At 38.2% G+C, this 17,109-nt stretch overlaps 1 protein-coding gene and 1 non-coding gene across 2 annotated transcripts in view; both read right to left on the bottom strand.

Moving 5' to 3' along the window:
* The window catches only part of LOC145992683 (uncharacterized), a 245,492-nt gene that overhangs the window by 163,487 nt on the left and 64,896 nt on the right, over window positions 1-17,109 (bottom strand). The window lies entirely within an intron of this gene.
* On the bottom strand, window positions 1,018-1,089 carry TRNAW-CCA (transfer RNA tryptophan (anticodon CCA)). The gene has a single exon. It is a non-coding gene; the product is annotated as a tRNA-Trp (tRNA).

Genomic DNA, 17,109 nt, shown 5'->3' on the forward strand with positions numbered 1-17,109 from the left:
GATTACAAGACAACGGTGTTACCACTGCGCCATCGGGGAGACCCACTTTAGTGGGATTCCACTTTAAACTGTATGCACAGCCCCGATTAGCCTACATGAGCTAAAAATAGACACATGTCAAACAACACGATACGTTGGTGTAATTGCAGAAAGTAATACTTCTACCTTGCACTTCAGGAGACTTTTCTGGGGGAATTATCCACACTAAGGAGTCAAAAATGTCACTCTTATATCTGAAGTAAGAACACGAGACGTAATGCCGGCCGCTCTTTTCGGTTGTCTAGTTGCAATGCGAGTTATGCCATTATAAATTACAAACATCTTACTTGTTTCCGTTTCAGGGCTCTACAATTTATAAAGTACCCACACGAAGACACCCACAAATAAGAATAAATTTAAAATAAGTGAAAAGTAATGTTTTCTCCTTTGCATGAATTGATTGATTGGTTGCTTTATTTTACTTCGCATTTGTGACACTTTTGGCTAATTTACGAAGATGGGGTTGAGTGATGCCATGATGAAATTGATGAATAGACACTCACAAACATCCATGTTCAGGTCAGGATTCGAATCTGGGACCCGTGGCGTCGTAGCCCTTTGCATGAAGGTAGAAGGATATCCAGGTAGGGCCCAAGTCTCGGCCATTGAGGGGGTGATGTGACCAGCACTACGCTCCGAGCGGATTTACTCTCCAGGGTTGACTCAAGGTGCCTATTTATTAGAGCCTCGATGAACTTCAGAGCTTCTTTCTGCATGCCAGGAAAATTTCTAACTTGAGATCACTCATTTTGGAATCGATCCCAGATCTCCCGCGTGGCAGTCAGACACTCTTTTTGGGGGAAGGTTCTCAGAAAAAGAAACTATAGTTTCCCTCGTCATTGTCTTCTATGTTCTTCTCGTATCAGTTTTACTCATTATTATCATTGTCTTGGCCTGGATTCGAACCCGGGACCCCTAGTGTCGTAGCGCTGGGCTGAAAACTGGGCCACAGAGGTCAACAAAATGTACGAAATGCTTTGACCCCGACGTGATTTGAACACGCAACCTTCTGATCTGGAGTCAGACGCGCTACCGTTGCGCCACGAAGTCGTTTCTACCAACTCAACCTTACTCCAGCTCCAAGAAATGGGAGTTTTCATCAAGTAATCAGTTTCTTTCTGTAGTTACGTTCGGTGGAAATACAGGCTACAAATAAATTAGACTTTATAGGATCTGTTAACAGCTGGAAGACACAGAAGGACCAGTAAGAACTTGGGAATGTCACTTCAACAGTACTTTTTCCTGAGTATTGGGAATTTAAAATAGTTTTCAATGCTACATTGGAACTAATGTAAAAAAAAATCCTTCAGGAACATCATAATAATGCCTAAATCAAATCAAACGTGCAATTTCTGTCTAAAGTTATTTATGTAACGAATAAGCAAGCAAGCTACCCGTTTCGTTGCAAAAAATAATATTACAATGAAAAACATATAGCTCCAACAAAGGTTTTCATAATATAAAAATACTAAAAGCTTGTTAAGTAAGGAATGTTTCGTCGCGGTGGCATGAACAATCGTTTTCTTCAACATAAGAGTACTTTTAAGTTTAGTTTAAATTTCAGAAATGTAATGTTTTCTGAATATGCATACCAACTAACTGTATGCGTGTGTGGGTGGGTGTATGTGTGTGAGAGAGAGAGAGAGAGAGAAAGGGAAGACTGGTGTGGTAATTTCCACCAGTATGAATCGTGCTGTCGTCCCGTTTGCGCTGATCATTACTACACTGTATTTAATTTGTGGAAAATTAGAACCGATGTAACGTTGGTAGAAAATTTTCTGACGAAACAATTTGTGGGTGGTCTGAACTTCCGGTTCAAATTTTGAATATACCAAATAAATTCATATCCATTTCTTTATGTTAATTTGTTTGTTAGAGAAAAGTTCATAAGTTAAAGATAGAGCTCTGATACTAATCTCTTCTACATAATTTTATCTGAAAGCAATTGCTGCTACTAGCAACAAAATATTACTTTAACATAATTTTAATTTATAATACAAGAGTATAATACAACATAACGTAATGGAATACGTTCTTTTCCTGTTGTAACATGGTCTTCGAGTTAGAGTCTGCCACGGATCAGGATAGTGCTTATGTCCTTTAATATAAAATAGAATTTCAATAATTTCGTCCATTAAAGTTTTATTACGATTGCTATTCATCAGAAAGTTCACATAATTTATGTAAAAATACTATAGAATTTCTCATTTTTGTAATCTATCGTTGTTTTTCCGCTTTTGGCTTATTTTCACTACGAGAATGAGAGATGATTAGATGAAATTGAAGATGAACACACACAGAGAACACAGATGTCCATGACTCGAATCCGGGAACTTTGGTGGTGAGATTGAAATTCGAGCATTTAACGGGGTGGTAAGATACTAACAGATTCCATATATTAATTAAATTTCCGTTTAAAGTCTCAAGTAATTATTATATTATTATTGGTAACAACTCGTTTGAATCAGTTTCCAAATTCAAGTACTTAGGAATAATGTTATATCAGGCTTAATTCAGGAAATGTGTGTTTCTTTTCTCTTCACAAACTTTTATCTTGTCGTATAATATCTAACATTGATTGATTGATTTGGTGTTTTAAGTCCACTTTATGCACAGTAAGGCTAATCGGGACTGGACCTACAGTTTAAAGTGGGTTCCGAACCACTATGTGCCTCCACCAGGTAACGAATCCGCAGTGCCGGATCTACAAGCCGCAAAACCCCGCACGGGGACAAGTAATCCTTTAGGTGGCCCTCAGCCATTTACATAATAGAGGGTTCGCATATGTAAAAAATAAACGTAGTTACTCAGGGGTACAGAAACGAATACAATATATACAGGTAAAGGTAAAGTTCCCTGTGCCATGAAGACACAAGTAGGGTAGGGACCAACATATTTTCGATGTCTCGCAACTTGGAGGTGATGTGATCAGCACCACGCTCCGGCCGCCTTTATCTTCCCCCACACCGGGTACCATTTGATTTGAGGCTGGGTGGACCCTGGAGCCGCTTTATGCGAGGACAAAGCCGGAAAAATTCCGATCGTAGATCACCCACTCCGTGTCTCGCGCATGGCAGTCAGACTAGAATCAAATCAGGCAACAATTTCACGAGAAATGCAGTGGTGAAGGTTTCATAAACCTATCTTTAATCAGGAAAATGTTATGACTGCATGATTGTAACAAATGTATCACTTTCCAGGTGTGAGAAAACAGTGTCATATATATATATATATATATCACATCAGCACGGGCACCGAAACCGGAGGGGCCCGGAGCCCTCAAGTTCTCGTTTGGTCCCCACCTATAGGGGGCCCAATGTATAACTTTCAACATATTACATAACCTATGCACACAGAAACTTCGCACACAACAGGTGGGAATTTACGCAGGATTCTGCTCTGAAATGGACAGAATCAATAATGTGGGTCTATTACTCAGTTTGAGTGTCTATCTTGTTTATGTGCGTTTACAATTTCAGTATCTCCTTTTTCAAACCGACAATGAATTAAGGAAAACGCATGGTATATTATGATTTTTTTTAATTGCTTTATTTTACTTCGCTTTTTGTGCCAGTTTTGGGCTAATTTGCGAAGATGGGGATGAGGGATGATATGATGAAACTGATGAATGGACACTCACAAATACCCATGCCCAGGCCAGGATTCGAACCCGGGACCCCTGTATGGTATATTATGAATGTATATATGTGCGAAAATAGAGCAGGAAGCTGGAAATACTGTAGTCTTCGTGCTCTTGAATGAGCCAGCCCATTGCAAAATAGGCACATTTGTTTCCCTTCGGAAAAGTCAAGCGGAAGTTGAAAATATATTGTTATCAAAATGCTACTGTTTTATATAATCAGGACTATATTTTTTTACACGTACCTGTAAACATGTGTGCGCTACTTCATACTACATTGATGTGCCTGAAAGTTACAGTGTTACATATTTATACCAATGCTTAACCAATGTTCAAAACAATACGTGTGTGTGCGGCTTAAGGGCCGGGCGACTCAAGCGATTGCCCAGGACATTGCCCTCGAAGGCGCCAAAACAGAGGGTTCCGTTTTACTAGAGTAAAATCCTTATTTCTGATTACATAAATGTGGATATTTGTTTTTTAAAGAGTTGGATTTGTGTACAGATAAATTAATTAAAGTTACTTCTCAATAAAAAAAATGTATGCAAAATACATACCGATACCGAAAATAAATCAATATGGCGAACTTCCACTTGGAACACACCAACGCGGTCCCCCCTAAGCCTAACCTGTTTTTATTGTGACCAATTGCACCCCAGCCTAATTTCTTTACTATTTATAGGAGGTGTTAAGGGACTTCTGAATTTCCCTGTGGGCCCTTGTATGTGACTGCCATCATGAGATCAAGAACTGCACCCACACACACACACACACACACACACATATATATATATATATAAAAAATGTGTGTGTGTGTGTAAAGGGATGTAGATAGAGGGGAGCCTTTGGTAATATTTTGCGGGGGGGGGGGACAAAATTTGTAGATCCGGTACTGCGAACCCGGGACCCCTTTAATATAAGTCGACGACGATACCACTGCGCCATTGGGGAGATCTATATATAATATCTAAGAAATTGAAAGTTAAAATATACAAAACAGTAATTTGCCTGTAGTGTTATATGGATGTGAAACTTGGCCCATTATATTAAAAGAGGAACATAAATTAAGGGCATTTGAAAATAAAATCGTTAGAAAAATATTTGGAGTGGAGAAGGTTACATAATTCAGAAATGCACAATTTGGATTCTTGTCCAAATATTATTAGAATAAGTAAATCAATAAGAATTAGGTGGACAGGCCACTGGCACGAATGGAAGAGGGTACAAGAGTTTACAGGATTTTTGTTTCGAAACATGATGGTAAGAGACCTGTAGAAAGGCCAAGACGAAGATGGAGGGATAACGTTGAGATGGACCTAAAAGAAACCCGTAAGACTGGGGAAGATTGGATTGATCTGCCAAAAATAGGGACAGATGAAAGGCTTGTGTTACTCAGCCAAAAACTTTCGGGGTTTAAGACCGCTAGAGAGTACATTAGTTATTTAGTTAAAGTCTCAAGTGAAAAATGTTATCAGAAACTGTAAACGAATAGTGTAAGCAAATATATTCATTAGAATATCAAATTATAAATAAAAATATTAAAGAATAATCACGGAAATTAGACGCCATTTTACCATTTAAAAATATTTCACTCAATTTATTGAATATCTGTTTCCATAACATTTGAATCTGGATTTAATTAGCACGTTATAGAAGGAAACTGCATTTGCAGGTCATTGCCTACTTTCGGTATAATTCTGCTGACATGTTTCTCAATGGGTAGGATCGAGTAACGAAGGCGTGGCTTTACGTTAATAAAACCAACGTATGCAGTAAGGAACCTTCCTGTCTGCGCATGCTTGGAAAAAATGCAAAGAAGTAATCTGAAGTTCATTCTAGAGGTTAATTATTGCATATGTATTGCGTTCCAAAGAGTATAAAACAAGGTGCCCGTGTATTTCTCACCACATTCGGACCCGAGCTGCAACAGTAAGGGTTAGCAATGGCGTCTCCGAAGGTGTTGCTCTCTTTAGGGCTGTTCTTCTGCCTCGTCTTGTCCTCTTATGCGAGCGAATCGCTGGAGGAAGAAGCTCCGGAGCAGATGCTGGAGGAAGATGGACCCCGAGAGAAGAAGTCCATCCCGGAAGACGTGGCCATCGCAGAAGACTACGCGGTAGAGGACTCTGACGACCGCGTGAAGAAGTCATACTACCCTCCTCCTCCATACCCAGAACCTCACTATCCACCTCCTCACCCAGCACCTCACTACCCACCTCCTCACCCGCCACCTCACTACCCGGCTCCTCACCCAGCACCTCACTACCCTCCTCCTCACCCGCCACATCACTACCCGGCTCCTCACTACCCAGCTCCTCACTACAAGCCGCCACCTTATCACCCTTACAAGCCTGCTTACCACCCTTACCACCCACACCCACACCCACACTACCCCAAGCCTCACTACCCAGTCTACCACCACGACTACAAACCAGCCTACCCAGAGCCCGAAAAGGAATACGAACCCCACGAGGAATACGAAGAGAAGAAGGAGGAATACCACGAAGAATACCCCAAGCCAGAATACCACGAGAAGCCTTATTACCCACCACCGCCACCACCTAAGTACGCACCCAAGCCGTACTACCACCCTTACAAGGCACCATACCATCCACCACCACCACCACCCTACCACCCGCATTACGCACCACCACCACCACATTACCATAAGGCCCCAGCATATCACCCACCAGCATACCACCCACCAGCATACAAGCCAGCACCTCACTACGAACATTATTAGACGGCCATTCAACTGTAATGAGAAGACTGCACTCATGCGTACAAGGTAAGTTACTAGAAAACCTCTTAACTAAAATTACGGCGGGGGGGGGGGGTGTACTTTTCTCCTAAGTTCTCTGGCGACTGCATTTATTATATCAGATAGTTTCCAAGATAAAAGATACGATGCATTGTATTTTTGATCATGGGCGTAACTTGGGTTGTAACGTAGGAGAGGAGGGGGAATCGAACTTAATGCTTAATTTGGAGGAACAGAACCGAATTTGGGACTTGTGGCAAAATCGAACTTGAAGCTTAATTTGGGGGGTAAAAAACTAATTTTGGGCTTAACATTGCGGGGTTGAGAATCGAAAAGTTATCCATCCCATAAAAATAGCATCCAGTATTATTTGCTAAATAACTGTTACATTTGCAAAATCTCAAAAATTACTCATGTATTTTGCTCCTCATGTGCCAGGAGAATAATAAAAGTCCCGTAACTTGTAAATTGTAATAAACCTGAGAAGTTTGGTGGGGCAAGTTACGCCTATATTTTTGATATTAGTCTAAGCAATGGCAGAAAAAAATCAAATTTTATTTTTTCTGTTAAACATATATAAGTAATGAGATTATATTTCTCCACCACTTTGATAATGTAATAAAATACGTACAGATATTCACGTTTCAGTCGTTTCTCCATAACTGAAATGACCTACTTTGAGAGTCTATAAGTGCACGTGTCATCTAAGCGATGCTAGAAATTCTGAAAATCTCAACATCTTTCTAGTCACCTTGCATAACAAATTTACGTTCGTAAAGTAGTGGTTTAACAGTCGTGATTTCTTCTGCGTTTTTATAATTCTGTTCGTATCGTAACATATTTAAGCCGTAAAACCAACCTTGGCTACGTCATAGTATGGGTGTTGGTAGTGATATAAACAGCATAGGCCCATAGTTTAGCAGCGCTTAATTTTAATATCAAATTGTCAATATTGCCCATTTGAAATTCTGAATTAAGGACAGAAAGAAAGTTTCTACTTTAAGACCCATCTGACTAACACTCACCAGTCCAAATTTCTATTTACAATTTGAAAATTTTTAAATGTACTGATGTATATTTTTCTTGAATGGAGTTAGTGGGACTTAACACATTCTATTAACAACACATCTCAATACAGAAGCCAGGAATATTATTTTATTGAAATCTAGGTTATTGCTGGTCTGTTAAGGAAATGCACGAAACGTTGCTTGCTCATATCACGCTATTAGTTTTATAGTCGTGTACTTAACGGAGTTACAGCCGTTACAACATGAAAACTATTCTATTGTGGTTATTTCTCGCTCCTTTTCTGCATCTTGGATTAATCATGACGATGAAAATAAATGATGGGGCAATTTCAAAAATACATCTATGCCTTGTCCAGGGTTCGAATATAAGAGTCCTGGAAATCACGCACATTTTAAGGGGTGTCGGCCAATAACCTTACAAAGAAAGTTAAGGAAGCACTTATAAACTTAGATCAATAAATGTGGGGATTAAAATTAGATTTCGATGTATTTCATATATACTGTGAGACAAAAAACCCACTCCATACAGTGAGTATGAAATGGATATTCCAAGATAGGAGAAAATCAAAGTTCATAAATAAAATAGTTCATGTTGTTTCTTTGTATTGTTAATGTCCGACACTTCTCTGAACCTTCTCACTTTGTGTCAGTTTTTCTTGTCTTACTGCAGCAGCTACACACGGCAGTAATTTAGATATTATTTATTTTTAAACAGTTTTATGATTTCTTCATTTTTGCTGAAGGTTCAATTCACATGTTTCACTTAGTCTTGTGTTAAAAATTGTTCAACTTGAACCTGAAATACTTACTTTCCTATAATGTGTGTTGCATAACGTCATGAGGGAAGCGTATATTTCAGGAAATAGTTGTCCCATTTTTTTTGCCGGTAACAGTACATAAAACAGTTTTAGAGAGCAAAATTATTTAGTGTCTTGTCATCTACGGGCATATTAAGCGTACATTATTGCAAGAAGTTGTTATAACTCGAAAGAAAGATAACAGGAAATTGTTATTCGCTCATTGTTTAGTTTTTTCTTTGAACTCTATTGTCAACTACCCATTTTTAATTACGGGTTTGTTTCTTCGTGTCTTTTCGAGGTTGGAGTTATCTTAATTGTGGCAGAAGGACATGAATAACATTTCACACAGTGTTGATATTAACAGATATGTGTTGTATAGCATTTGAGAGGGTGGAACTGAGGTTCTAGCAGTGGCGTACACAAACATTTCCTCAAGAGGGATGTTCGTCAATTTCCTTTGTTCGATCTTATCAACACCAGTGATTTTATCCACAGACACAATAACAACTCCTTAATTTTCAGCAATCCTCCCAAAATATTTAAAATAGGCTTAGCATATGATCATTTTTGTACTAATTTTACCTTTACACCCTACCTGACATAGATCTTACCTCCCTCTCTCCAGATGGCAATTCTTTTGAACTCCTTCATCAACGTCGTATAAGCCAAACCACTGTCAGCATGACCTGTTGGTCCTTGCAGGTACTAAAGTATAACGTGCTAACAAAAGTCACTGTTATTTTCTTCTTTTTTGTAAGTAGCTTATGTATGTATGTATATTGACTGATTTGGTTAATTTTCCTTGACTTTTCTGTCACTTTTGGCTAATGATGAGAATGAGAGATGATATGATAAAATTGAACACTCATGGAAGGTCAGGATTCGAACCCAGTAGTATGCATGTGTATATGTTTGTGTATGTCCATGTATGAACTTAAAACAACCTCCACTGCACATGAAACTTGCGCTTAATCAATGGGTCCATGGTTCGATTCCCTGTGGAGGCACATTGCACAGTGGTTCGGATCGCACTTTAACTGTAGGTCCAGTCCATATTAGACTATATATGCATAAAGTAAACTTGAAACAAACTTTGACACACTTTGACCTTATAAATCTCACACTCGTCTCTTATTCCATTCAAGGTTAGCAGAATCAGCACCACTTTGAACGAAGAAGCGGGCAACTTGGAATGAACTGGAAGTCCAGTTCACTAGTTCCAGCAGGAAGTGATCTACATGCGGACCGACAAGTGTATAAAAACAACCAACTTCTCTATCATCATTGTCGACATTTTGAAAACTCATTAAAATCTATTTTTAAAAAATGAAATACAAATGCGTTTACATTTTCGTAAATCTTGCCGAAAATATTTTCATATTACTGAATCATGTTGGTATTTCTACACAATGTGTTTACCTCTTTTATATAGTTTTGTCGATGCGTTCGTTTCAGTACTTTAGTTGCGAAAGTGAGTACATAGGATGAATGAAAAGAAAATTAGGTATGTATTTCATATTGGTTATACTTTGTTGGAAAGAATAGACACGAATCCTAAGGATAAAATTTACGAAAGAAACATTTTCTTTTGTATTTGGATGTCTTATTCTTACGTCGCTTTTCTGCCACTCACGGCTTATCGCAACGATTGCAGGTGAATGAATTTGTGTGTGCATTTTTTTTCACTTCGCTTTTCTTTCTCTTTACGCCAACCGCGGCAAAAAGATTTGATGAAGGGAGCCTCACAGAGGAATGCCCATGTGCACACCAGGACTCAACCTGGAACCTTCAGTGATGAGATCGTTAGTGTGCTCCGTGGTTAAGTGCTTTAAGTAGTGAACTTTCGATCTCGCCACCGAAGTTCCCGGGATCGAATCCTGGACTGGGTATGGGTGTTCTTTGTAAACGTCCCTTCGCCAGTTTCATTTAATCATCACTAACTCATCGTCACGATTAGCCAGAAGTGGAAGAAAAATTCGAAAATACGAGATCGTCTATGGAAGATGAATGATGGTTACGTGCAACAAACATGAAATGCCAAGGATGATGACATTGGTTCGGATCCAACGTTAAACTGTATGCCCAGTCCCGATTAGCCTATCTGAGCATAAAGTTGACCTGAAATAAACTCTGACTTTGATAACATGCAAATTTAACTCATGGTGTCTCTATTTCCTGTTTGAAGCACTTTGCTTTGAAAACATTAAGTAAGGATTGTCAAAAATTCAATATGCTGACCAAGGCAGAAATTTATTTTATTATAAAACATAAACAAAACGTTACGTTTCAGACTTCAGACTCTATATTTGGTACAGAGTCTGAATAAGACCTTGCTAGAAGGTTTAAACGTAACGTTTAGTTTATGTTTTAAAATAAAATAAATTTCTGCCGGTCAGCATATTGAGTTTTTGGTTATCATGGAAACAAGGCTTAATGGAGTAAGGATTGTTTCACATAAAATTTAAATCTCGTGGTTATACTGATAATTTAGCCTTGGGGATTTAGATACTTTATGGTGATTAATTTATTGAAACCTAATCATTTGGTTACGCAATTTCGCATGAAACGTAGTTCGCAATGTCTGAGTTGCAAAGCCAAGTGTCCAGTGTTCAAATCCCGTAAAGTCAAGGTTGTTTACCTGTGATTATTCCCTTCCATTTCATCAATTCATCACTCATGCATATCTTGGATATTAACCTAAGAAGGTAGAAAAGAACGTAGAATACGAGTATTATAGCTAAAATATGATACAGTACGATGCACTGAAAAGAAAACGTTGTGTTAAGTGTCATGGCCAATGGTTCAAGAAGGTCAACACCACATTTTGACCAAAGTTTAACCTCAGTAGTGTTAAAATGATTTTAATTAACACTATTTTGACAGTACGGAAGAAACGGTAACCAAAATATGAAGTACCTTTGTGTGTGTCGCTTTACACCAGAGTTTCTCCAGTCTGATGTTCCCTTTTCGCAGACCTTGACCTTCTGAGGTTCTAGATACAGCACTTGCTTGAAATCCTAATGGAGTATTTAAGGAATATAGAGTTCGATTCAGGCTCGTACCCAGGATTTTTTTAAGGAGGGGTCAGATCCGTGTGTATATATACACAGTGGCGGCTATTTGGGGGGGGGGAACCTTTGTCCCCGACGTTTTTGCCACTTCTCTGGTCAGAAGTATTGGAATAGTTCTGAGTTTCGCAAATTAAAAAAGTTTTCAAATATCCTTTATTTTCTTATACCAGAACTATCGAATAGCCACGATAATTCTATGTTTAGAAAATAATATATTTGAAAATTAAATTATACGCATTAGCAATTATTATTACAATAAAGGATTCTAAATGTGAGTTAACCAATAGCCCGCTATGGTGTATGGTTAAGAGAATATATATATATATATATATATATATATATATATATATATATATATACACATTTTCACCTAGTAGCCAGTAGCGGCGATTGGGTGCCAAAACTGGGGGGCAAGGACAATTTACTTTTTCTTAGTACACAAGTTTGAGTTTGAGTTTTTCTTTTAGGTCCACTTTTATGCGCAGATAGACTAATTGGGACTGGACCTACAGTTTAAAGTGGGATTCGAATCATGTGCCTCCACCGGGTCTTGGTAGACAAGGCTTAGCATTAAGAGGCCTTAGTGTAGGAGCAAAAGTGGAAATAGTAGGGGTGCAACCGTCCCCCACGCTCCTCAAATCGCCGCCACTGGTGGTATCCTTGCATCATTGGTTATAAAACTAAAACAGCCCAATATCGTAGACTGCAGACTTCTGGAGACTGCCTCTCTACACAACAAACACATTCATTTACGCAAGATCAAAATTCAATTTTTTACAAATTTAAAAATTCGTCGATGTTATTTTCGTAGTTTTTTATAGTTTCACATTTAAAAATTTCATGGTTCGAGGTGATGGGGCATGGCCCCTCCCCTAGGTACGGGCCTGGTTCGATTACTAATAAGATAACACACTACTACGAAGTATATGTATCGTCCTATTAGACGAATTGTACATTAGACTTAAAAACAAAACCTAGGATGCGTCGTCGCCTTTTAATCAAGGGGTCCCGGGTTCTATACCCGGTGGTGGCACATAGTGGTTCGGATTCCACTTTAAACTGTAGGTCCAGTCCCGATTAGCCTTACTGTACATAAAGTGGACTTAGAACTCTACCGCGTTCTTGGTCTCCCCTCGAGTTATCCTCTTCATATCTCGTCTCCAGTCTCGTCTAGATTTATAAACATTCGCCTCATCTCGTTCTGGTCTCGAGTTTCGAAATATATAACCTAATAAAAGCAACAGCGTGTCACGATAATAATTATCCGAAAACGGCATTTCATCCTGAAAGTGTGCAGCACAGGTTTACATTGCCACTATTGGATTATTTTTTAATTTACGATAAACAACACATATGACATATCTGTAAAAATATGAGGTATTGCTGCTTGGTATGAAGTAGTTTCATATTAAATTAATGTTGGTTTTGTATTATGGTTTACGGAAGTCTAGAATGGTTGTGGTTTGAAGTTTTATGTTAGATATCTTTCGTGGTGGAATATAATGCAATTTGAATGTTGCTTGAGAGGTTTTGTGAAATCGGTTGTTGGCCGCAAAGGTAAAATATTATCTGCGATTTCGTAAAGAAATACAAATAAATCTTTTAATTAATATCGACAACAGTTTTTAATTTCTTAACTTACACAAGTCTAGACAAAGGGTGTTATAACAGTTTCTGATCTTTGAACCTTCTGAGACCTATTTTTTTTAGATGAAAATAAACATACTGTAATTACAAAACCTTTCATGCAATTAAAGGCTCGTGTCACACACACACACACACACACACACACACACACACATTTCATTTCGAAACAAACGGATTCTGCATGTTATGTTTGATACTCCACGTGTAAGCTTTACATTGCATATTGTGCATTGCGTTAGTTTCGAAATCATAACAGAGAAAATATTTTGTTACAGTAGTGTCACATTGAAAGAAAGGAATGTCATAGTTCTGACAAACATTTCGATACTTACGAAAATACATGAAAATCATTAATGAATTAAATGGATCGGGAAAACTTAGCACTGCGCCGACCCGTTCTCAATTTCAAACCGGCAACTTTCCAGTACGGATGATTTTCGATAGTTCGAATAAAATATATGGGGCATTAAAATTACGTACAATGCTGTAACTTTATCCTATCTTGTGAGTGAGCAATTTAAATTATCATTTGCTTAAAAATTCAAGTATAATTAAGTTAGAGGGTAGAAGGTATTTTACATATTGTTCGTTTATATTAAATGTTTGATTTACTTGTTTTTTGTATTGTGTCCCACCCGTGACACCAAAAAAAAACAACAATTAATTTCTCCTTCAACTGTTACATTTTCCCTTCAATTTCAGTAGAATACTCAAAGGTTAATCACCTTCTCTCTTTGTCTTAAATAACTTATTTTCCATCATTTGACAATTCACAGAAATAAAAATAAATTTCTTATTAAGTGAAGAGGCAGTGTTTCGTCTGTCCCACCAGTGACACACAATTGTTTACTTATAGCTACAAATCTGGGAAAATATTTTAAAGGTAATTATGTTTCATCAACAGAGTTAAGTTTCATATTTCATTGCACAGAAACTAAGAAAAATGTTGCTTAACAATCAGTAGAATAGTTACTTTAATATCAATAATGTAGTCCGTGTGTCCCACCCTTGACAATGGACTGCCCCATATCCAATTTATTCGCCGAATAAATAATACAGTAATGTTGCAGTTTGCAACTTTCCTAACGTAATTTTGACGCAACAATGGTCCATATTGGCAGATTCTATTCCACAATGGTTGGTTTTGTTAAAATTCTCCTCAATTTCTCAACTGCATGGCTGTCCAATTTAATCACGAAATAATTTTGATAACTAACGAAAATTTTATCAGAACAAACGAGATCCAATCTATGTGGATAGATTTAGGCTGGAAATTGAAAATGGATCAGGACAGTGTGAAGTTGGTCCAACACATTTATTTAATTAATAATTTCCATGTATTTGCCAGAACTATCGAAAAACTAACGACCTGTTCAGTTTTGGGGTGGGCAGCGGAATGGGCCGGCCCAACATCACAGGGATGAGCGTGTGGGGTCGGCTGCTACGCCATAATATCTAGGAAAATTCTAAATCATTAACACTTAAAATTATCCACTGCAATTGATATAATAATAATAATAATAATCCGTGGCGCAACAGCCACGAGGGCTCGGGCCTACCTACCGAATGCCGGCCTCACTCCCACCTGATCCTACTCACTCACTCACCCAACCAGTTACGGGGTGACGTGTGGTCAGCACCACGAACCCCCCGATGGTTGTAGGTTTTCATGACCGGCTAAGCTACTCATTCGTAACTCCCCAATTTCCTGACGATGGTGGGTGGCCACCGGTCCCATGCACAGGACGAAATCTCGGAACAAAAGTTGTTACGCTTCCCCTAGGAGACTCGAACCTGCATGCGTCCCGTTGCTGCAGTACAAAGCATGACGCCTTAGACCCCAATGTCGACCATACCAACACCAATAATTATACCAATGTGTGGTCACTGTCCAGGGAAATAATCTGACAACTTTACTGAAAGTCTTGTTGCAAATCATAGCATGAAGTTTCCTTTTCAGTTTTATCGAATAGTGGTTGTTCAGTTCTGAACAATGATGAACTCCTAGACGGCTTGATAAAATTGTTTTCAATCCTTTTAAGATTTTTCCTGATTTTGTATCTTTTTTTACATGATAGAAATGAGCTCAGAATAAGTCTTCTCAATTCACTCGTTGCGAAGTTATTTTCTATTTCCTGAAATTTCTTGCACAAAAATAGTGCTCAATCGTATACTGTTCTGAAGAAGATTTATATCTTATCTTCCTATTGTTCCTTTTTTTTAGAAAAATGTTACCCCCACCTTTTAACGAAAAGTGACACTAGTTTGTAGCTTAACTTCCTTACATAAACTTTAATCTCATTTCATCATTTTACACTAGCTTAAAACAGTTTTAACATTACAAAAATATGTTTTCCAAGAGTACAGATCAAATGAACTAATGAGTACCTAAATGTAGTGAAATATGTTTAGGGTGGTTCGAATTGTTTTAGAAAGGAAGGCCATATCTGTATGTAAGCTTCTTGTGTTTACCTGCTAAAAAATTAGATTCTTTGAACAGCAGTATCATGCGTTCAACAAATCTTTTGATGGGTGTTAAAACTTGGGTCTATGGTTTTAGGGAAGTACTGCCCGGGGCGCCGCCCTACTGGTAGTTCCAAACCGGGGCATATCCCCTGATTAGTGTCAAAACCATATTTCTGATTGCATAAGCGTGACTATTTGTTTGTTTGTTTGAGTTTATTTTTAATGCCACTTTATGCACAGAAAGACTAATCGAGACTGGACCTACAGTTAAAAGAGGGATCGGAACCAATATGTGCCTCCACCGGGTGCGTAAAGTAAGGTAAAAGGTAAAGTGTTCCCCTGTGCATAGCACCACGCCATGAAGGCGTATAGGGGGTGTGGGGGTAACGCCCCACACTTTCTTGATCCGGTCGTGAGTGGGGGTGATGTGATCAGCATCACGCCCCTGACCGCCTTTACCCCCCAGGTACCCATGTTATTCGACGCTGGGTGGGCGCCGGGTGCGTGGCTATTTTTTTTTTGTAAAAAAAAAGAGAGTTACTGCTACATAACATAATAAGTAGCTACATTGCAAAATCATGTAGCAATTTAAGCTAAGACATTACTATTATTTTTATGTAGTTATGTATGCATTAAATAAACACGTGCCTACAATAAACGTGTTCTTTAACGGTAACACTTAAAAAGTATTTTTAAAATAAGGCTATCATTTTCGTCATTAGAACCGTAAATATACAACACGGTCATGTTTTTTTTATTGGGTAGAGGTGGAAAGTAGGAAGACTAGGACAGAAAGATGGGCGTTGGGAGGGGAAGGGTGGAAAGTAGTGAGGGCGCCAAAAATCCACCTGGTCCGGGTGAGTACTGCCCCTGAGTACTGTACCCATAGGCGTAGCAACGGATGGGATAAGTGGGCAAATGCCCGTGGCGCAGATCCCATGGGGCTTATACGAAAAAAAAAACTGTAACAACAAAAAAATGAGAAAAATAGATGGAAAAGCCTAATTTTGTGGGATATAAATAATATTCTAGTGAAACGTTACAATTGGAATAAATAAATAAAATATTGAATATTTAAATATACCAGGCGGAAGCCGTCTGATTTTAGAAGCCACGTCGCTATAAGTTACGATAGACGGAGAGTAGGTACTGGCCTATGGCCTCACACCTTTTACTGACCTTCGGTAAAGGATCAAAATGATAATGATTTTATCTTGGAAGAAAATTACAATCAAGGTTTCTTAAATTGCTTCCAAAAGAAAAAAAAAGAAAATACTAAAGAAAAAAATTATATTAAAGGCTCTAAGGAGAAAACACTGTATTAATTCTAATGTTAATACGTAATCAACATTATTTATTATTATTATTTACATTTGATAATATTTTTCTGACATATGCCTGAAGGTTTTGTATCGATTCACATTGAGATTTCAAATTTGAAAAATGGATGGGGGCCTAACATTTTAATCTCGCCCAAGGGCTTGTAATATCTTGCTGCACCAATGTTCCAAAAATTTGTAAGGTAGTACAATATACCCCTGTATCCCCGCTCCTGCGCCACTGTTCACAACAAACTAATCCTAAAGATGAGCGAAACTTTCCAATTTTCATCACAACTTAACGATAAACCGACAGATTAAGGAGACTTACTTGACATTTA

Source organism: Lepisma saccharinum, chromosome 9 (genome assembly GCF_977018435.1).
Source record: "Lepisma saccharinum chromosome 9, izLepSacc3.1, whole genome shotgun sequence".
NCBI lineage: Eukaryota > Metazoa > Arthropoda > Insecta > Zygentoma > Lepismatidae > Lepisma > Lepisma saccharinum.